This window comes from Ornithorhynchus anatinus, chromosome 6 (genome assembly GCF_004115215.2).
Source record: "Ornithorhynchus anatinus isolate Pmale09 chromosome 6, mOrnAna1.pri.v4, whole genome shotgun sequence".
Taxonomy (NCBI): Eukaryota; Metazoa; Chordata; class Mammalia; order Monotremata; family Ornithorhynchidae; genus Ornithorhynchus; species Ornithorhynchus anatinus.
In genome coordinates this window covers 30,497,889-30,521,123 of record NC_041733.1, presented here as the reverse complement: position 1 = coordinate 30,521,123, position 23,235 = coordinate 30,497,889, and the positions used below count along the sequence as shown (strand labels likewise).

General features: G+C 42.7%; 1 long non-coding RNA gene across 1 annotated transcript in view; it reads right to left on the bottom strand.

Annotated features, from left to right (window-relative positions):
• Window positions 1–2,088: 2,088 nt before the first annotated feature.
• LOC103169860 overlaps window positions 2,089–23,235 on the bottom strand; it is a 54,768-nt gene continuing 33,621 nt past the window's right edge. The window contains exon 3 of the long non-coding RNA XR_485847.3: window positions 2,089–3,269. This is a non-coding gene — a long non-coding RNA (uncharacterized LOC103169860). The remainder of the gene's footprint in view (window positions 3,270–23,235) is intronic.

Sequence of the window (23,235 nt, the reverse complement as noted above, 5' to 3'; positions counted from 1 at the left end):
TCTCCCAAGTGCTTTACCTCAATGCTCTGCACATGGTAAGTGCTCAATAAATACCGTCGATTGATCGAGCGCTAGAAAATATCAAGGCATATGGGAATTGCTATAAGAGATTGGAACCAAGCAAAGCCAGGGAAATACAAATGATCCCAGGAACAGGGACAAGTACTAGGATGGTTTGAAAAATAAAAAAACCATTGAAAGGTAGAGGGATGTTTTGGGCTGCTACTGAAGAGAAATGGGATTAATCAATGGCATTATTGAGTGCTTACTATGTGCAGAGCACTGTTCTAAATTCTACAACAGAGTTAGCAGCAGGGAAGCAGCATGGCTCAGCGGAAAGGGCTTGGGAGTCAGAGGTCATGGGTTCGAATACCGGCTCTGGCACTTGTCAGCTGTGTGACTGTGGGCAAGTCACTTAACTTCTCTGGGCCTCAGTTACCTCATCTGTAAAATGGGGGTGAAGACTGTGAGACTCATGTGGGACAACCCAATCACCCTGTATCTCCCCCAGCGCTTAGAACAGTGCTCTGCACATAGTAAGCGCTTAACAAATACCAACATTATTATTATTAGCAGACACATTCCCTGCCCTTAACGAGCTTACAGTCTAGAGGAGATGTAATCCATGTCCTGTCCCAAGACAAGTTAGAAAATAATATAAGTATCTACCGATGGGGGGGGGGGAGGGGGGTTGTGTGTGTGTGTGTTGGGGGGTGCAGAGAGGTTGGGGAGAACAGTTTGGGGGACTAGATGCGGAAGTGGAGAGGGTGCACAGGAGGCACGGGGAAACGGGGGAACACTTTTCATAGCCATGATTGGGATGAGTATTGGGGAAAAGTTTAAAGAATCTTGAAAAATCCTGGGCAAGGGGAGAGATTGGGGAGCTGGATACTCACCAGCCAGAGGTCAACACAATCATTTTGCTTTTGATGGAAACCAGCCCCACTGCATGGAACCCTCTTCCTTCTACCACATATTGTACTTTGCTCATTCTTAACATTTAAGTGTGGGTGGCATTTGGTTGCTTTCATATTATGTTCTTTGGTTTATGTCCTGTCGATTTTTAGTAAGTTTGTTGTGGGCAGGGACTGTGTGTTTATTGTTACATTGCACTGTCCCAAGCGCTTAATCCAGTGCTTTGAACACAGTAAGCGCTCAATAAATACAACTGAATGAATGAATGAACTGAAGCAGGACTGAGGAGTGGAAGAGCTGAACCCTTGATCCATCCCCTCGTTCTTCAGAGACCCAGTTTTTCCCAAATGAAGAGTCAGTGGGCAGGAGGGCTCTCACAGCAGCTGCTGCAGAGCTCTAGGGGTGTCCCATGGTGTTTGGGAAACTCTACCCAAGCCCAATCAAGATAGCCATTTGACAGGGAGCCCCAAGGTTTCCCCGTATCCTGCCATGGCTCTAGGAATGAGGGAGCGGGGGCGGGTATTTCACAGATCCCCTGAATCTATGGAAATATAAGAACAGCAGGGGCAGTAGCAAGATTAAGATTCTACTACAGCCGGAAACTACGCTTGCATCCAAGATCCCTCCATCTCCAAAAGGTCTCCATTCAGAAGGAAGCTACTTGGATCAGCCCCTTTCTTTCCAACTCTTCCATCTAAGTAGAATTAGCAGGACCCAGCAAGGCTAAATTTGATTCAAAATTTGTTGTTTTACTCCTATCCCTTACAATTAAGTGTGCAGCCGTGGATAGTATTCGCAACCTGAGCAGGTTTATAATTTGGGTTTTTCCCTGGTGTCCAGAGAACCCCTGCCTGTCTAGACCCAAGGCCTAAATGGATAATGGATTTATACCAAAGAAGAAATGAAGGAAAAAGAGATGAAAGGCAAATTATCATCTAGGGTAGGAAATACAGGTTTTGCTTTCCCCAACAGAATTAAATAGATCTGCTGTTACTTCCCACAGCCCAGAGTTCTTAAACCAGCCATTATCATTCAGCAAAGGTCAGATTCAAAACTAAGATCCCCAATAGCCTTTTCAGAATAAACAGTACAAATGGATTCATCAATAATGGAAAATGCCTTGTAACGAAAGGAACACCTTTATTTAGGTTTCTATCAAAATACATATTTTTTTTAGCCAAGCTGAGGGCTTAACAATGAATGAATCTAATCTTTTTTGTTTAAATCCAATCATTATATCAAGGCAGATGACAACTGAATGGCATAAATGGTAATTCGGAGATGTCAGCTGCCAAGGGCAGTGAAGACATTTTGAGAGGCTGGAACCACAGTTGAGTGGGGATCAGTGAAAAATGATAATAAAATGTCCTAGTGTCCTGGGTAATCATATAGAGAAAGGTGAAGCGTGGTTGTGATCGGTTCTTTAGTTCTCCAAATTTGAAAATTAATTGCAACTCTAATAAGCTAACATAAGAACTGAGTACTGAACATTTCAACCCAGACACATGGATATGTTAAAAATAGACTGCTTGGAACAGAAATCTGAAATCTTTCTATTACGGATTCCTCCTGCTTAAGGAGATGCGGCTGTTGTTTTCATAACCCATAAATTTGTGCTCGACTGGGCCATGGCTGGCAGGAGGTCCCAGCTCCTAGATGCTTGTAATTGAGAAGGACACAATGTAATGAAGTAATTTTCTTGTCCCCATTCTCCATGTTTAGCCGAGGTCTGTCTGCCACGCAGGAAGGGTGACAGAGTAATCTGAGCCTCAGCAGAAAACCTGTTTTTTCTCCCAAGTTATTTAGATTTCCATGAACAGTGGCAGAATTTTGGAAAGCGTCCAGATGAGAAGAGGAATTTGGCTGCTCTGCAAATATCATACAGGAACTTAAAAACTAAACTGATTTATGTTTTGTAATGTTTTCAGTACTGTGTAAATTGAGTTAGAGTTCCTACTCTGGTTTTAGGGAGAAATTTTATATTTTACTAACCAAGAAAGGTACAGAGAAAAATTTTCTCATATGATAATGCTACCTCTGCTATAAGGAATGCTGCTCTTTGCATATTTAATGTGTTTCAAAGAATATTATGTAAAATACATCACTTTGCAGCATCAAAGAATGTTCAAGAATACCTTGAGGTCTGAATACTCTTCTAAAGTTCATTAATATTTAACTGTAAAGTAAAATGAAATGTAGTTAGTTCTAGTCATCACCAAACTTGTAGGCACAGTCTCCACAGTTCTACTACTCCCAAATCTTGGGCTTGCTCGTTCATTGTCTATGCATCTTTCATGTCATCTTCCTAGATGTGTCCTTGGAAATATGGCCCCACAAACTGTTATCAACAGCAGCTATGATTGAAACAAAGTAACTTCATTTAAGATGAAAAGCTTTCACCCCCACCCCATTAACCCCCCAAAATAAGCCTTCGAGGAAATGAGACTGTTGGAAGCAATTCATTTATGACACAATAAGAATCAGCCCCCATGTCATATCTCAAAAGGAAAGAGTTTCAGATAGGGTTGCTAGACAACCCATATCCATGAGATTGTTTCTTATTTCCTTTCCTTGCCCTTTTTCCCCACAAAGGCCTGTCAGGAGAGAACGCCGAATAGCTGCACATTTGAGTGACACAGCCAGGGTTCTCCCCCACATGAGGTGCAGAGGCGAAAGTGGATGCCCAGTACTTTCAAACTTAAAATCTGACCACCCTAGTTTGCAGCTTCTTTGGCTGTAAGGTGGTCATCTTGGAAATATTGAACAGTGCGTCATATAAAAAAGCCACATCTGAAGTTGCCACAGACTAAGGATCCTTCATCTTTCAAAAGGTCCCCGACATAGAAAACTAGAGTCTGATGAGACATATCAGGGCCTGGGAAAGGATAATTACAGTTTAGAAATACGAAAATTAGGAGCTTTAGAAGAAGATTGGTTTCTACTAGAGCCTGCGAAGAATAATCAGGAAATTAGCAGAAACTGATGGAGTCCGTAAAGAGGCGCAAGAGGATAATTGAAGTATGAAAATGAAAGATATGCTGCCTGCTGAATCTCCCCTTGAGAATTTGGAAGGTTCGACTGGCTGTCAGGCAGTAATGTGGGTGAAGAGTCTTTCACCATGCCAAAAAGGCAAGGACTCTTTTGATAGTCAATGCAGATGTGATGTTATTTTCACATGCAATGAGATACAGGTGGGAGTTGATTTTTCATGCTTCATTTGTTACATGTCATTCTTCAGCAGGTTTGCACTTTATGAATGTATGGAAGGCTTCTCCCCCCACCACACACACCCGCAGATGATAGATGAAAACAGAAGAAAAGTATATATTAGCATGTGGTGCTTGTTTTTCAAGACGTGCCTTCCGGTAGTTTCTAAAGCTGAGGAACTGCTTTATCTGCAAGCTTTTCAGAATAGATATACATTGTGAATAGTGCTCACTTTAATAGAACTGTGGAAAAAGAAAAGAGGAACATTTTGGATAGGTGCTGCAGCCACGCAATACGTAGTTAACTCACTTGAGCACTACCTCATTTCCCTTTCTTGGGCCACTCTCAAGAAAAAGGTAGAAGTGATGCTGAATAATGAAACGGCCACAGGGTTGGACATGAAAGAAAAAAAAAACAGAGGTGACTGGATAACTCACCCTATAAGGTCCCTGGCAAAGTTCAGAGTTATTCCAGCTTTGCTCAATCATCTTTTAGTCACAAGAATCTAATTTTAATGCAAAGGGAGAAGAAAAGAAGGAAGATTCCAAATGCTTTCTTACATTTCCCAAGTTATTGGCATGTCGACATATACACACAATTCCACTAACACACAAGAAAACTTCCAAAAACACAAGAAAATTCTATAAACACATAAGTTTGGCGGGTCTGACATATTACCTTATGGTTCACCAGATCAAGGGAGTTGCAAATGGAAAGCAAGAGAGAGAGAATGAGAGAAAGAGACAGAGATCTGGACACAGAGACAGAAAAAGACAAAGAGAGAAAGAATTCCTGTCCTGAATTTAAAAGTTCCACCGGTTTGATTTTTGGCAGGTTGTCTCTCTCCCCAAAAAGTTTTACTCTTCCAGATGATTCTGGGAAATGTACTTGCTAACAGTAGTAAACTCTAGGAATACGCTTCCTTCTTCTCCAGTCTCACCTGGCAGTTCTGGATCTATCACATCCATTACATGCTCTGTCAACACACACAGATGTCCTGGAATTGGGGCCCGACCTGGCTAAACCAGTCAGCTTTACTGTCCACTGACTCGAGGCTAAAAAAAAATTCCCTAATTTAACTTCAACCAAACACTGGTCAGACTACGTTTCATTGACCCTCAAATACTCTTCCTCATTTTAAATGCTTACACAGCCATGGCCAGCCTGGAGCATGCTCAGTGATTGATCGGTAAAGGTCCGAGTAAGGACTTTTAGAATGGGAACCTCAATGTCCTTAGGGACTTTTGTTCGTCATTTCCACTCTTCACCACTCTCACTCACTGAGCGAAAAGAAAGATTTCGGATGGTGCCTTTTCAACAAAAATAATATGTTCAGCCTACTAATAATGAAATGGGGGAGGAGAAGAGAAGGGTGAGACAGGGTGAGACAATTCTGATGGTCCCTGATTCCATTAATAGTAATATTATCATTATTATTATAGTATTTATTAGCATTTACTACATGCCAAGCAGTGTTCTGTAGGAGATGCAAGTTAATCAGATCAGATACAGCCCCTGTCCTAAATGGAGCTCTCCATTTTGAGGGAGGAATGAACAGATATTTAACTGACATTTTACAGATGAGAAAAGTGAGGAAAAAGAAAAGTCATGTGACATTCCCAAGGTTACACAACAGACAAGTGGCAGAGTTGGAATTAGAACCCAGATCCTCTGACTCCCAGGCTTCTTGCGCTTTCCACTATGCAATGTTGTTTCTAGTCTCCAAATACATAAATATATTCAAATAACTCCACAGTAATCAAGCCAAGGTTCCTAGAGTAAAATTTCTAGTCTCCTTATTGCATACACATACGTACGCATGTTTGTATTGGAAAGTCATCTGGTTAAAAATCTTTGGGTCTGTAAAAATTTTCACTGGCTCTTAAAATCTGCTGTCGTCATTTCTCATTGATCGCCAGTGCTTACAACAGTGCTTGACACATAGTCAGCGCTTAACAAATACCATCATCATTATTATCACCACCTCCTCCTTTCTTGACAATATTTACCTCTTCCTAAGCAAGTGTTGAACTTCTAGCTTGAACCAAATACTTTCAGACACATACACTCACAAATTCCCATAACCATTTAACAAAATAGCATTCAAGAGGAAAAAAACAGTTTATTAAATTTCCCTGAGGACCACGGCAGATGGACGTGTCCAGTGTGTGTATGTGCATGTGCCCGTTTCGATACGATTTTCTTCATTCATCATTTGGCATAGATAACTGAAGAATAAAGAACAGACAGTGAAACTTGGGCAGGCCTTGCCATTATGAGAAATCATTTCAGCATTAGCTAGAGATGAAAGTCTAGTTCATCATTGTAAGTGAGGATTCCATTGTTTATGTACAATCTAGAGTTATCACTAAGCAAACTGGGCCCTCCTTTTGGAGGCTCGATGAATATTTCCGAGAATACAAAATGAGAATTCAATCCCTAAGGTTTAAAGCTTGAACCTGAAGCCTGTCGGCATGAGGCAACCCTAAGAAATCAAACTTCAGGTCCTTATTGGGTAACCCATGTTTTGGTTGTTGTGTTTATTTTTTAAAAAAAAATTCTATCAAGCTTTGATTAGGCCTTTGATAGCTGGTTTTAATTGACTGCAGTGGAAAAAATTGGCAACAGAGGAAATGTTATGAGCTGTGATACCCCTCCTCCAAATATAAAAGATTTTGGAGGATGGCTAAGTTCTACAAATCTCCTATCTGAAAGCTTCCAAGAGAGGATGCCTGACAGTGTGTTTATGAACACATTTATTTATGGAGCCAGTAGTTCTATAACATATGGTCTATGTTTTGTACCACACAGGCAGTATTTTTGGTTCACTTGCTCCTTGGCTTTAATATCAACTATGGAGCACTGTGGGCCCTTAGAATAGCAGATTTCCCACTCATCCCCAATCCCATCTTTCAGAAATTCTATCATCAAACATGAATCTGGCCTGTGGGCTATTACCAAGTGAGGTTCCTCTGCTCAGAGATTTAGGGAATCTGTGCTTCATTTCTCAGAGCCAAGACTTTAATAAGAACCCTGTGTCAAAAATAGATGGACCATCTGTAACAAGCAAGTCCTTCGCTTCAGGATCCACCGTAACCCGTGTCTTCAGCTGCTGGCCATCCAGTTTCAAAGCACAGCATTTTCTCCCCAATTTTTAAGGTGGGGAAACTCTTCTGCATCATTTACTCTACAGGGAGTTGTGAATGTTCCGTCTCGCTGAGGAGCAACATTGCAAACGTACCTATTTAGGTTCCAGATTAACATGCTCTACGGTAGCCCTCTGGTTCTGAACCAGAGAGACGATGTCAGCTGTGCCCCCGATTTCTTGTTGTTTGAAAGCGTACGGGCAGTTGCTGCATTTATTCCTGCGGCTCCAGGACTTACTGGGGATTTGTGGCCTTATTTGGGATTATGTAAACGTTTTATAGCCTCTGCCCAAGTCAACTCTGAAATTTGGGTACCACTGACCTTGAGGGAGGGAGAGGAGGTAGAAGTGCACAGAACCAGCCAAATCAAGGACAGATTTGCCCCATTCCTGCTCAGTCTTCCAATCAATAGTACTTATTGACCCTTTGCTTAGCACTGTGCTAAATGCTTGGGAGAGGAGAGCACAGTTGCTAGACATGATCCCCGACCTCAAGGAGTTGTCACCTCTACAGATGGTGACAGCCCCTAACTCAATCGTGAATGAGAAGCAGCACGGCTTAATGGACAGAGCAGAGGCCTGGAAGTCAGAAGAACATTGGTTCTAATCTTGACTCTGCTGTGTGACCTTGGGCGAGCCACTTAATTTCTCGGTGCCCCAGTTACCTCATCAGTAAAATGGGGATTAAAACTGTAAACCCAACCTGGGACAACCTGATTACCCTCTATCTACCTCAGTGCTTAGAAAATGTGCTCGGCACACAGTAAGCACTTAACAAATACCACAATAATAATAATGCAGTGCTCTGCACTCGCTAAGCACAAAATATGTCCCATTGATTGACTGACTGAAATCAGAGGACCTAAGATCTAATCGTAGCTCCACCACTTGCCCACCGTGTGACCTTGGACAAGTCACTTAATTTCTCTAGGCCTCAGTTTCCTCATATAAAATGGATATTAAATGCCATTCTTCCTCTGCTTTAGACTGTGAACCCGATGACAGACAGGGACTGTGACCAACCTGATTATCTTGTAGCTATCCCAATGCTTAGTTTGGTGCTGGGCACATAGTAAGCAATTAGCAAATACCACCATTGTCATTATCATTATTGTGATGATAATAATGATGATGTCGATTGTCGGTCTGAAAAGTGGATGGCAAACCTCGCACTGCCTCTCTCTTTCTCACTGCAGACTGTTTAAATGCTTAATGGGTTGGAATTGGGAAAAGTGATTTCATTTTCCTATGGGTCAAGGGTTTAAGTGGTTTTATACCTCTCATGCCATCAATGGTACTTGGCTGAAACACCAGAGAATCTTAGATTACCCCAATTACTTCCTCAGCCTCACTCAGACAAGTGCCAGGGAAATGGGATTTTCCCTAAAGTATTCACTCATTCAACTGGCATTCATTCAATCATATTTATCGAGCGCTTACTGTGTGCAGAGCATTGTACTAAGTGCTTGGGAAGTACATCCCCTTCCCCTCTCCCCCCGCCACCCTCTGCTCTTCCCCCTTCCCCTCCCCTCAGCACTATGCTCATTTGTATGTATTACCCTATTTATTTTGTTAATAAGGTCTATATCTCCTTGATTCTATTTATCTTGATGATGTCTTGTTTTTCTCTCGTTCTGTTTGGCTTTGCCGTCTGTCTCCCCCGTTTAGACTGTGAGCCCATCACTGGGCAGGGATGATCTCTATCTGTTGCCAAACTGTCCATTCCAAGTGCTTAGTTCAGTGCTCTGCACATAGTGAGTGCTCAATAAATACTACTGAATGAATGAATGAATACAATTCAGCAACAAATAGAGACAATCCCTGCCCACAACAGGCTCACAGTCTAGACGGGGGGAGACAGACAGCAAAAGAGGCATCAGTAGCATCATTATAAATAAATAGAATTACAGATAGACACATCATTAATAAAAATAGAATAGGGCCTAACTGCATTCAGGGCACTGTCCTCCTCACTTGGGGCGGTGAGGGGGAGTACGATAAAATGAGATAGAGCCCCTGTCATCAAGGATTAAATGGGGCAGAGTACAACTAGTGGCACATTCTCAAGATCCCACCTTGAATCGAAAGACCCCTCCCCTTCTCCTAGCTCCCCCAAATTTGGATATCAAAAGAAGTCAACCCAAGGAAAGATGCAGTCAGAAAAGTATCTTCACAGGCCACAAAACATGCAACAGCTAGTCTGGTGCTTACTTAAAGATTTGGAGGAAATTAAGACCATTCGATCCGCTTGTCAGTCACCTCGACCAGAGAACTATGAAACTGTAAAATCAAAACAGAATTGGCAGTGCATCATTGCCATATTGCAAACTGTTTTTACAAAGCTGCAAGCTGCAAATTTCATATGCGTCTTCTTTCATCCCTCAATCTGATGAGTCTAGGCAAAATCCTCAGCTAAATTTTAGAGCAGCGAGAGTGTCAATTTTGTGAAGCTTGGCAGGCAGTGTTGTTTTTCCTCTTGGCTTAGAAAGTTAGCATATTTCAAGCTCTTGTACGATTCAGAAGTTGTCCATTTGATAATCCCAAAAAGTGTTCTTAAGGTTAATATCTAATAGCTACAGGCACTGCTTTGATCTGTTTCTGTAGACATCACAGCAATCAGATTATGTCACATTACATCATTCTGGCCAATCAGCTTGCATTCTACCACCCAAGACTATTATCTGGGTAATAAATAAAAGCGGGCCCGCTTCCATTCAGCTCCGGCATTATCACATTCACACATTTTTAAGACTGACTCCTTACCTAGGAGAAAGTGATTCTCTTGAAGTGGTTATTTAACCACTTTTCAAAAAACCTTAAAAATGCATTATTTATCCACTTAACTGGTTAATTAGTATAAGCCATTTTTCCCATTGAAATGCAAAGAGAGCCTGTGATTGCCGCATGGATTTCACACAAATTCTTCTTGCCCAAAAAGGCACGCAATGTTAGGCACAGCTGCGTTTCAACAGCTTGTCAGAGTCAGGGACTGGGAGGCTGCCAGATGATGGCATGGGCTGTCTGGATCCTCGATGAGCATTAGGGAAAAGAAAAAGGAAAAGGGCAAGAGCAAAGCAGGAGGTCAAACCTCAACTGGGCTCTCCTTAGGTCTAGTTCACACCTTAACCGACGGACACGTTAAGGCCTTACATCGTGCAGTGGGGATGGGTGGACCAAGTCCTAGTCATGTAGTGCGGGTCAGAAAGAGAGATAAACACGAGGATTAGTCCCAAGAGAATGATCTAGAGCCAACTAGGCCTGGCAAAGACAGGGAACGGTACGGTATTCCCTTCTCGGCCGGGACCAGGCCAGATTTCGGGATGCTGAGCCATTCAGCAGGAGCTTCGGGGAACTGGGATTTTTGTTTCTTTCCTTTGTCAGGAACAGAGAGGTGTGATGAAAATTTTTATTTTTAGCGAGGAGTTAGGACAGGTGGTTTTTAATCACGACTGTGGTATTTGTTAAGCTCTGTGTGCCAAGCACTGCACTTAGCATGGGGGTAGGTAGAAGATAATCGGTAGTCTTTATGTAGCAGATCACTATATTAAGCACTTGGGAGAGGACAATACAGAGTTGGTAGACACGTTATTTACCCACCAAGGGAGTTTTAGTCTAGAGGAGAGAGGCAGACAGATATCAAGTGCCTAAAGGGTATACAGATCCTAGTGCTTAAACAACACAGATGACAGAGTAGGGGAAAAGGCTTCTTCAGTGATTTAAGTAAGACTTTGAAGGTGGGGAGAATGTGGTCTGTCCTATATGGAGGGGGGAGGGGGTTCCAGGTCATAGGGAGGATGCAGGAAAGGGGTCAGAGGGGAGATAGATGAGATCAAGGCACAGTGAGCAAGCCGGTAGTAGAGAAGCAAAGTGTGCAGGCTGGATGGACTGAAGGAGAAGATCAATGAGGAGGGGGCGAGCTGACAGTGCTTTAAAGTCAACAGTAAAGGGTTTCTGGGCAACCATTTGAGGTACTTGAGGAGTGGAGAGATGTGGACTGAATGCTTTTATATAAATCAAGTCAGGTACAGTCCCTAACCCACACACAGCTCACATTCAAAGGGGGAATGCGACCAAGGTATTAAATCTCCATTTTGGACATGGGGAAACTGAGGCATGGAGAACAATGAAATGGGGATTAGAACCCAAGCGCCTTGACTCTCACGCCCTTGCTCTTTAAACTAAGCCAGGCTTCCCCTACCATTACCGTTGCATCGGTGACAGAAAGGGGAAAGAAAAACGGGGCAAAGGTGTTAGTGGTTTAGATATGAGCGAGTGATCTGACCCGCCGGAAAATGCAGCTACTAGATGCCTTTCCTCTGGCTTCCACAGACTCCTTTCCTTCCTCTAATCCATGGCCACTGTGGTTTGATAATATTAACTGTTGTATTTGCTAAGCATTTACTACGGGCCCAGCGCTGTACTAAAAACTGGGGTAGATATAGACTAGTCAAGTTGGACACAGTCACTCCTCCACACAGTGCTCACCATCTAGGTAGGAAGGAGAACATGTACTGAATCCCCATTTTACAGATGAGGAAACTGAGGCACAGAGAACTTAAGGGACTTGCCCAAGTTCACACAGCAGTTCCTGAGACTCCCAGGCCCATGCTCTTTCCACAAGGCCACGCCGCTCCCATTAATCAGGGGGATGTACCAGTGTAGATGTGGAGTCTTGGGAATCAGTTGATTCCCGGAAAAGTTCTGAGATGGCATTAGATAACTCTCCACATATCCTAGCTGAATAGAGACTTCTCCCCTCAGATGGTAATTTGGGATCAAGTACACAATCGGTCCCTGTCTCCCCATCTGGTCTGTAAGGTACCATCTCTATCACACTGTGCTTTCCCAAGCACTTAGTACTGTGCTCTGAACACACTAAGCAGTCAAGAAATTCCATTGACTGACTGATTCCTGGTTCTGTTTGCTAAGAGATACTATTTGAAAAATCTTTGCCAAGATAAAAATGTTCACTCTGGGCAGGCTCAGACCAACTGAGCCCAAGCCACTTTGGCAGTAGAGGGAAGCCTTCCAGCATTTCGGGAGGAGGTCAGTTATGTTCGGCCACCTCGGTGGGGGACGAAGCCAGCCCAGGCTATGGTTGTTAGCAACAGGGAACAATGTGGTTTAGAGATAACATTTAGCCCCATGGTTTGAAACCCTGCACCTCTGGGTCAACAGGCCACTGCCTGAAAACACTACCTCTTTCTCCCTGAGCTACTCCAATATCGAACAGGAGTGAAGCATTCTGGAACGTAGTATTGTTAGTGCAAACTAAAGGCAACTGGAATTTGGATTTTCTTCATGCACGACCTGGGCTGAAACTGGATAAATGGTCTTCAGAGTCTACAAGGTCAAACTACAAATGAGCAGGGTATGGCAAATCAGGTCCTCCCAACCACTTCACTACATCTCTACTGAGATGCCAACTTTATTTGGACAGTGTTGGCTCATCCAAATTTTATGCTGATGCTTTTACCAAATAGTAAAGAAAGATGGTGATTCAGTGGAAACATTGGCTGACCTCAAATGCTCTTTGGCTGTCCAATCCTTTAATCATTTAGGTTGTCATGCGTTGATCCTTCCATATCCTGCTGGTCACCCTTCCCCTGTTCCATCATGAATGAAAGTTAATAAGTCTAAACACATTCAAGAGGTATAACTGATTTAATCAAGAAGCAGAGATGACTCCGAAAGAGGAAAAGTGCAATTCTGCCCCCCCAACCCCCCCAAAAAAGGAAATTAACCAAGCAATTATGTATTTCTCAGAAAATCAGCTCTCAACTCTTTTGAATTAGGTATGGAAAAAACACAGTGCGATATGAGATATTTGCACTGCGATTCATACGGCCGCCCTAAAAGCAAAAATATAAAATCAGTAGATAACCCATACAAACCTAATTATTTTACCTCACCTCAGAGGGCAAAACAAAAGACAGTGGGAGTCTAAACTGTAATTAGATACGAGAACTACTCAGGCTAAAGAGAGAAGTAGGCGAAACTCTAGTCCTAAAGATTCTTACAAATTCAGTAACCATCAGTCTTGGGTCAGCCAGGCATGGTTCCTTCTGGAGAGCTGGAGGATGGGTTGAGGACAACTTTTAAATGTGCCTTCAGCTCTAGATATGGTTCATAAATTGAACTTGGTTATCTGGTGTGGAGCAGCAAAAACAAAATAGTTGGGAATCAATTACAAAAATCCTTCAAGGATAGTATTTGCAGCCACATTTTCCATCCTAGATATTTTCTCCAGTTCAGGGTCAGTCACCAAATGAATGCCATTAGGTCGTCTCTGAATATTTGGATTTGTCAGCCTCGTGATACTACTTGAAAATACTGCTCGGAGACAATACTGGACCACCGATTCCTAAGGAACGCCTCTCTCGGCAATCGGAACAGCTTGTATCAAATAAAGGGGGCATTGGAGGCCATAGATTTCCCTTTCTTGAGAGAACAACCGTAGGAGCCGGATGCATTCTGTGTCCATTCACATGAAATTCAAAATGGACGTTATTTGCTCAGCAACAGTCTGGCTTTGGGCTCCTCCAGGACTTGAAGGGTGCAGATCTGTTTGCGTTTCCCAAATCTAACAGCTATAGATCATTGGCTCATTGTTCCTTTATCTTTCTCACTTTATCCTTTTGGTTTCCACAAGGATTTCCAAAAGCTGAAAGGGATTTCCTTGGGGTCAAGTTTTACCAGGACAGATTTTGTCAACTTTGCTTTTTCTACGACCATAGTATGATATTTAAAAAGAATGCCAAAGTTTTCACACATGCCTGCCTTTCCGATGTGGCTCTCTCGTTTCACAGGGATCGGGAAGTAGTGTTTGGAAAAGAATGTAAATTCTGCCAAGGCTGAGCTGAAAGTGAAAATGTTTGATAAATGATAAGAAAACCTAGCCAGGTTTTCCTATCCATCCATCTTGTAGCTTTCTTCAGGCTATGCATTCCTACCAGTGATGAAACTGTGGTCAAAGAGTCAATGTCACATAGCTGAGTCCAGTTGGTCAGCCATTCTAATAGGGTCCAATGAACAGGAATTCCAGTTCCACGGGAAGGTTAATGGGCATTTTTTTTCCATCACTGATGACCAACAATACTCAAGCTGCTCTTGCTTCTCATTAATTTATTCATTCATTCCACAGTTTTAATCAACATTTACTGTGTACAGAGCACTGTATTTTTTGGTAGACTGCAATGAAAGTGAAACGTCTGGCTCTTTCCCACAAGGAGCTTACACTCTACTACTCCGGTAAAGTATCAACGTCAACCAACTCAGTGCCTAATTCTGCCCTGCCCTTTACATTTGGAGCCTGTAGTCAGTTTGATAATCGTATTTTTTCCCACTCCCTGTTGTTGAAACTTAGCCAAAACAGATTGGCAGTAAAGAAAGGAAGACTGCATGTTTTAAAAAATAAAAAATAAAAAGTAGTCTTGCACTTTTTCCTAAAATGAGAGGGGACTAAAATCTGCAAACTTTCAAATCATAATGCTTTTTCAAAACCTCATGGTACCTGAGTCTGTTGCTGTTTTGCTACTGAGATTTGAAGGAGAATTTAGAGGAATTCCCTCTGAATTTTGAATTTTATTGCAGAGAAGAATATCCCCTGGGTAGATATGTTCACTTGCTTCACACTGTATTTGCCCTCCTGAAATCATTCTTCCCATCCAAATACTTCCACATGAATCCCAACGCAATTGAAAAAGAGAAAGCTGTCAACACTGATATATTAGAAATACAATTCAAGCAGCTGTTATTTGTATTTTATTTTTAGACATCTTTATTTTTTCCTTCAGACTGATCTCAATTTCTATAATATTATTCTTTCTTCTAGGTCAAACAACATCTGTTGTACAAAAAGGAAAATAAACTAATTCACATTGTCAAGTTTACATCTTCCAATTTTTATTGAGCTACTGCAATATAGCATAGTTATTTTATTTTCCCTCAGAAGGAGCCGTTATGGTCTACTGTGTCAATATTCCATGGATTAAAGGGTCCCCAAGCAGATCTTGACACACTTTTTAGGCTTTTAGTGTCAATAATCCCTGACTAGGCTTGATATGATAAACTACAACAGCTCCAAATGAGGGCTTCCAGTCTATTATAGAAACAAAAGTGTGATTATGTAAAGAATGGCTGTAATGCTTTTCTTTCATTCTTTTTTAAAATTATGTCCCATACCACTCTGGTTTGAAAGAGCTTAAATAATACAGACCGTGGGTGACAATGGCCCTTTTGAGCCAACGAGGAAGGTCCCCTGTAACTCTAAGACCCTCCGTATCAACACAACCAGTCCTCGTTCTCTGTTTATGTGCATTTCAGGCATTCCATTTGTGTCATCCAAGGAGGTGAAGAACAATCTCCGATTGTTAGGGAGTTGCTGTTCTGGGTGGCTATAGCTGACTTTATTTCATTTATCCATTTAAAGATCATATTGACAATGAAGGTATAGATTTCATCTTTGTGATGGATTATCAAGTGAGGAAATTTAGTAAGTAAAACTGCTGTAAGTAAATGAAACAGAAGTACTGTGGTATAACGGAAAGATCATTGGCCTGGGAGTCGAAGGACTTAGGTTCTAGCCCCGTCTCTGCCAATCGCCTGCTGTGTGACCTCGGGCAAGTCATTTAACTTCTCTGTTCCTCAGTTATCTCATCTGTAAAATGGGGGTGAAATATCTGTTTTTCCTCCCTCTTTGAATGTGATGCCCATGTGGAACATGGACTGTGTATGATCTTATTGTATCATATCTACCTCTGCACTTAGTACCACGCTTGGCACCTGGTAAGGAAATGCCACAGTTATTATTATTGTTATTATTACACTGCTGGTATTCTCACTAATATGCTTTTGGCTTTTCCTTCCTTTGATGAATAACGGCCTTTTGACCCCAATCTATTGTGGGAGTCCTAGCCCCTTGGCATATGCATTGGTATCCTTCTTTACGCTCAGTTTATCTTCATACAGAGAGAGAGATAATAATAGCGGTATTTGTTAAGCGCTACGTGCCAGACACCGTACCAAGCGCTGGGATGGATACAAGCAAATGGGTTGGACATGGTCCCTGTCCCACATGAGGCTCAGAGTCTCAATCTGCATTTTAGGCACAGAGGAAGTGAAATGACTTGCCCAAGGTCACACAGCAGACAATTGGCAGAGCTGGAATTAGAGCCAGAATTAGAACCCATGACCTTACACGCCAGGAGAATGGAGATCACATGTGTCATCTGGGTCACTTTGTAGAATTGGACCGAAGCTTCAATAAGCCTCCTAATGATCTGCTACTATTATCTGTTTTTGATTCACTTTATTCAATTACTGTTTAAGTCTACTAAGACTCTCTAAACTCTCAAGTAGTCATCAATTTGGGTTTAGCTCTTTTCCTCATTAGATTGCAAGTTTCTTGAGAGAAGAGATCATTTCTCATCCTTCTACTGAAAGTCAACGCCTATTCCAATTATTCTACTTACAAAGAAATATCTACTGCATCAATAGCACCTTTTGGCAACCCAAGACTCGGAAAGGACTGAGGCTTATATTAACCTGTGTTGTTAGATGTATATCAAAGTAAGGAGCATGTTCACAGGTGTGAAAGAGATACAAGGCAGACCACCGTGAATCCAAGAACTTCTATTTTATTCTAAAAGCTGCCCAAAGCCTTATCAGGACTTCATTCTGAATCCTGGCCAGCTTCCTTAATACCCCCGTTCCTGCTGAATGTTTCTCGTGGAGCAGCGCTGCTCCTTCTCAATAAAGGAACATTAACTCGATTGTCCAAACTACCACTTAGCTCCAGTACTTCAGGCCCAGCTATTTCAGAACAAAATCGTAATGTGGCTGCTTGAGAAGCAGATTGGCCTAGTGGATAGAGCATGGGCCTGTGAGTCAGAAGGACCTGGGTTCTAATCCCAGCTCTGCCACGTGTCTGCTGTATGACCCTGGTAAGTCACTTGACTTCTCTGTGCCTCAGTTACCTATCTGTAAAATGGGGATTAAGATCGTGAGCACTATGTGGGCCAGGGACTGTGTCCAACCTGATTTTCTGCTCCTCTAGGAAACTTCCACCTATGCAGACACTGCACAGTACTGAAACTACATTGATTTAAGAATTGCTCTACGTAGATCATTGCAACCTAGAAGCACTCAACTAAGAAGACTTGAATTGTACTTACCAAGCACTTAGTACAGTGCTCTGCACACAGTAAGCACTCAATAAATAAGATTGAATAAGCAGTGTGGCTCAGTGGAAAGAGCATGGGCTTTGGAGTCAGAGGTCATGAGTTCGAATCCCAGCTCTGCCACTTGTCAACTGTGTGACTGTGGGCAAGTCACTTAACTTCTCTGTGCCTCAGTTACCTCATCTGTAAAATGAGGATTAAGACTGTGAGCCCCACGTGGGACAACCTGATTCCCCTGTGTCTACCCCAGCGCTTAGAACAGTGCTCTGTACATAGTAAGTGCTTAACAAATACCGACATTATTATTATTTATTAAAAGACATACAAATGGTTGTCATCGAATGAGCTAGGTGCTATGGGCTGAAAATAAGCCTTAAGAAAAATGAGGTAATGTTTGAGCCAGAGAAGCCAGACACTTAACTAAAAGTCTGTTCTAGTAAGACAGCAAAATAGTGTCACAGACTTCTACTCCCTAGGCAGCAAACTGGCCAACACTGCACCATCAGACAAGGAAGCAGAAGACCAAGTGAAAAACACCAGCACTTCAAAAGATTATCAAGCAGCACCCCGGAATAAGGCGCTAGGCCAAACTGGAGATCTTCAGCACCGTAGCACTGACTAACCTTCTCAGGGGCTGTAAAATCTTAATTAGCATTATTTTTAATGATATTTGTTAAGCGCTTACTCTGTGCCAGGCACTGAGCTAAGCGCTGGAGTAGATCCAAGCTAATCAAGTTGGACACAGTTCATGTCTCACATGGGGACCACAGTCCCCATTTTACGGATGAGAAAACGGACTCAGAGAAATTAAGGGACTTGCTCAAGGTGACAAGGTAGGCAAATGAATTCCCCACAACGCCACACCTCCTAGTCCTTCAGTTTTTCCACTGGCATTGAGTATGGACGATGCTCAACATCCCATGGTACCCCAGCTCTGCCTCGTATCCCAGCTCTGCCACCTGTCAGCTGTGTGACTGTGGGCAAGTCACTTTACTTCTCTGTGCCTCAGTTCCCTCATCTGTAAAATGGGGATGAAGACCGTGAGCCTCATGTGGGACCACCTGATTACCCTGTACCTACTCCAGCGCTTGGAACAGTGCTCGACACATAGTAAGCGCTTAACGAATACCAACATTATTATTACTATCGCAATCCACTAAGTCCTGGAATCAAATCAGTCTTTCAGTACTGAACCTGTACTCACCACAGCACAACTGTGCTGAGGCGGAAAAACACGAGGAGAAAGGAGAGCATCAATCGGGAGGCTGTCCGAGACCAACCTCAAATGGGTTGTAGCTTGAGCATTTAATAAATACTCTTGGCTAAGCCCTGGGAGAGATACGAGATAATCATATCAGTTGCAGTTTCTGTCCCACGTGGGCTCACAATCCATCTTGTCCCCATTTCACAGATGAAGAAACTAACACCCAGAGATGTTACATGATTCGTCCACGGTCACGGGGCCAGGCTGGAACTTGAAGCCACGTCTCCTGACTCCCAGTCAATCAGTGGATTAATTGAGCCCTTACTGTATGCACAGGCCTGTACTAAGCACTGGGGACAGTACATCATAACAGAGTTCATAGCCACGCTCCCTGCTCCTTGTGGGCAGTGTTCTTTCTCCCTGCTGACACCCTAACTCCTGGGGCTGGGACTTGGCAAATGTAAGGCTTTAATGCCTTCATTCTGGGCCCTATCCTGTCACTTAGTGATACCCCACAGCCTTTCACCAATTCCCAGAAGCCTCACTTCTCCCAGAGAAGGCCTAGCACAGCAAGATTTGCCTGAACCTCTGGGCAGAGGCAGGCAATGCCGCCATCCTCCCCTGAAATCATCACCACTCACGATCACGATAGTAGGTTGGTGTTGAAAACTCCCCCAGGGAGCTCAAGGATTGAATTTGAGATTAAATACTATACAGTAGCATCAACCAACATAAAATACTTTATTCTATAGAAAGACTTTGTATGTTATTGGTTTTGAAAGTCACCCTAAGCTGGGTTCTTTCATACTCCAAACTAAATATATTTTGATTTCAGAAACTAATGTGATAATTCCAAACCCTCTCCTCTCTTCCCAACTTCAGTGGCTTTTTCTGCAGACAAGAAGCTCTGCTGCTGTCTCTCCCAGTTTGGTGGAATACATATGGTGTACAGACAGCCTCACGTACGCTGGATCTGTTTTGATGTGTAACTTCTCAGATACCAAAAGGCATTAATCGGTTAAGAATGCCTTCTTTCTCCTAAAAAACCACTAACTCCAAAAGGTCTGCTGGATATCCTCAGGTCTCGCAGTACTTTTCCCTGCAATTGCATGAAGAGCATCATGATTCTGGTGGGCCCAAGGCACTGTGATTATTCATGAGGTTGAGGAGTGAAAATGGTTTGTTGGGAAGGCCTGTTCAAAGGTGTTGAATTCCTTTGGATTTTATTTGGCTCTCGTATACAGAGCGGGAGATTTTTCAGGTTGCCGTGAACAGGATAGACTGAATCATCCCTCTTCAAAACTACACTAGCAGCAACTGCCATCTTCAAGCCATACTGAAGTGGATCGGTTCAGTAATGGAGTGCTAGCTATACACACACCAAGTCGTACGGTGTAGCGTTTCGCCCTCAAAGACTCTGCAAAAAAACAGGGCTTGCTTCCTTCCCCATTCCTAACCGAGCACCCGGTTAGGTAGATGCAACACAAAAGCTTTTGACAGATTTGGGTTTAGATCATATTGATACTCAAAGGTTTTACATCTGTCTATCAGTTACATGCTTTTGCCACTAGTGCTGTACATTTCAAGCAATAAAAGGAGATTAGAATTGCAATAATTTGCCTCTCTGTCTTTCATATAACCCTGACTTTCCTGTCAAGCTTTTTGAGGAAAATAACAATTACACACAAAAATTCTGTTCGGGTACCTGCTACGCTCCCATTTGTTTTCTGATAAATATACATGTTCCCTATAATTCAACTTAAATGCCAAGATATGATGGATTTCCATGCCAGTTTTTTTTTTCCTGAGTGTGATATGAAAGCCCTTCATGCATAAAAAAGAGCACACTGTTTGAGTAATGTGCTCAGAACTCATTTTTTTATGCTTTTTTCCTTTTGATTCATGCATTCATAAACGGCACTGAACCAGACTTGATTTGGTGAATGTCAAAGCAGCAATTAAACAGGTATTTGGAGGAACATGGAGGCAGAAGCTACATTTATATGCAGCAAAGTGGCAAGTTGGGTAGAATTAATTGCTTGGAAGCGGTTCCTCTAAGGAAGATAATTGTTGAAAAAAGATCTTCAGCATCATTTAAAAAGTTTAGACGTAAATACAAACATCCCTCCACAGACATCCTGGAAGGCAATCTTAATCCCACACCTACACGGACTTCTGTTTTCAACTTTGCAAAGTACTGAAAATATGATCGTCAATTAATTCAACATTGTCTGCCTAAAATAATTAGGCTAATCAATTAATGGTAATCTCAAAGAAAACTCGTAATTTGAATTTGATTGGGCAAGAGGAAAGCCAAAAAGGGAGAGGAAATTGGGCTGAAGAGCCAAATGGTGAAAGTGATTTGGGCATCACTGGATCGTACTGAAAAAACTGGAAGATAAATGTAAAGCGGAGACAGTAGAAACAGGAATTTTGCAGTATTCCCGGAAAAGGGAAGAGTGAGGTCTGTGGCTGAGAAAGGGGAGCAGTGGAAGAATCGGTAGGATTTAGGTGGATGGGCAAAGAGAGGTATTAGACTCGAGCAAGGTTTTTGCTTTGGGCGATTGAAGTCGGGGCCACTTAGCAGTGTACCGCCGAACGAAGACTACAATTATTGATCGCCCTGTGCCCGATAAGCTCCAAGGCAAATATAGGAATCAAAACTCTATCCAGACACAGTTTAAAATTTTATGGAGGTCCCAGCAACCATGGCTGAAGCAGATTCCTCAACCAGAAAAAGGAACAAAGTTGGGATGAAATTAGTCACACTAATTGAACAGTAGCACAACATAAAATAGTAACCTCAAAGTTTCGGATAATATTTAAAGCCTCTGAGTTTCAAGACTCTCAAGGCCAAGCAGATGATCTGATTAACAGAAATCAGACAGCACATGCTTCAGCCTTGCAGCTGCCTGGGAACTTGCTTAGGGAAATGATTGGAGACAAAGTTGTCAAAAAAAATAACCACCAAATGAACCTGCCCTAGCTTCCTATTTACTCCAAACATAGCTTAGACTGTGAGACCTACCTAATCACAAGAAGATCTTCTCTGCCTGGACCTCAAATGGGGCAGACCAGGAGACACAGCAGACCTCAGCAAGGCCAAAACTGATTCCTTTTTTTTAAAAATGGTATTTGCTAAGCACTTGCTACGTGCCAGGCACTGTACTAAGCACTGGGGTAGATATAACCTAATCAAGTTGGGTACAGCCTATGTCCCAAGTGGCACTCACAGACTTAATTCTCATTATACAAATGAGAGAACTGAGGCACAGAGAGGTTAAGTCACTTGCCCAAGGTGATACATCAGATAAGTGATGGAGTGGGATTAGAACCCAGGTCCTTCAGACTCACACTGCTTCTCCTGGCCCTTTCTCCCTAAGGAGAACTTGGCCCTGTCTCAAAGTGCGTGGGGCTTCCCGCTATTAGCGGCTATTAGCTGAGAATCAGTGTGGCTTAGTGGATAGAGCGTGGGCTTGGGAGTCGGAGGCTGTGGGTTCTAATCCTGGCTCCTCCACTTGTCAGCTGTGTGACTTTGGGCCAGTCACTTTACTTCTCTGTGCCTCAGTTACCTCATCTGTAAAACGGGGATTTAAGATTGTGAGCCCCATGTGGGACAACCTGATTACCTTGTATCTACCCCAGCGCTAAGAACATTGCTTGGCACATAGTGAGCACTTAACAAATACCAAAATTATTATTAAAAGAGAAGCCAGTCTTCTCCCAGAATGCCCCAGCAGGGACTGGGAAATGTAGATGAAGTCATCGCTTTGCACCATGTGGGTTTGCGGCCCATCTACCGACTCTGCCACACTGCACTCTCCCAAGTGCTTAGTACAGTGCTCGGCACACAGTAAGTGCTCAATAAATACTACTGATCAATGTTCCCTTTCCTACCAACCTCTTGCCCGACATCTAAAAGCACTCTGCTTTAACTGGGGTCTTCATTCATTCATTCATTCAATTGTATTTACTGAGCGCTTACTATGTGCAGAGCACTGTACTAAGCACTTGGAAAGTACAATTCAGCAACAGATAGAGACAATCCCTACCCAACAATGGGCTCACAGTCTAGAAGTGGGGAGACAGACAACAAAAGAAAACAAGTAGACACAGAACTGAATCTTGAGGGACCCCCCCCCCACAATTAGCAGGTAGGAGGAGACCACGAAAGAAACTGAGAATGAGCAGCCAGACAGATCGGAGGAGAACCAGGAGAGGACAGTGTCAATGAAGCCGATGCTGGATAATGTTTCCAGGAGAAGGGGGTGATCAACAGTGTTGAAGGCAACTGAGAGGTTGAGGAGGATTGCTCTCTAACAGAAGGAAAAAGCATCTCAAGGCGATGAAGATGAGGAACTGAGTTAGAAATGGGGATTTGTGAGTCCACTCTTCACCTGTATATGTTTTGAGCTAAATTCTCCTCTAGTCACTCTCTTCCTCATCGAATGTTTCAGAACACCGAAGCGCAACCTCTGGCAAGAATGCAATTCACCAGACTGTAAGCTCCCTGTTGGGAGGGAATGTATCTACTTATCCTGTTGTACTCTCCCAAGCACTTAGTACGGTGTTCAGCACACGGT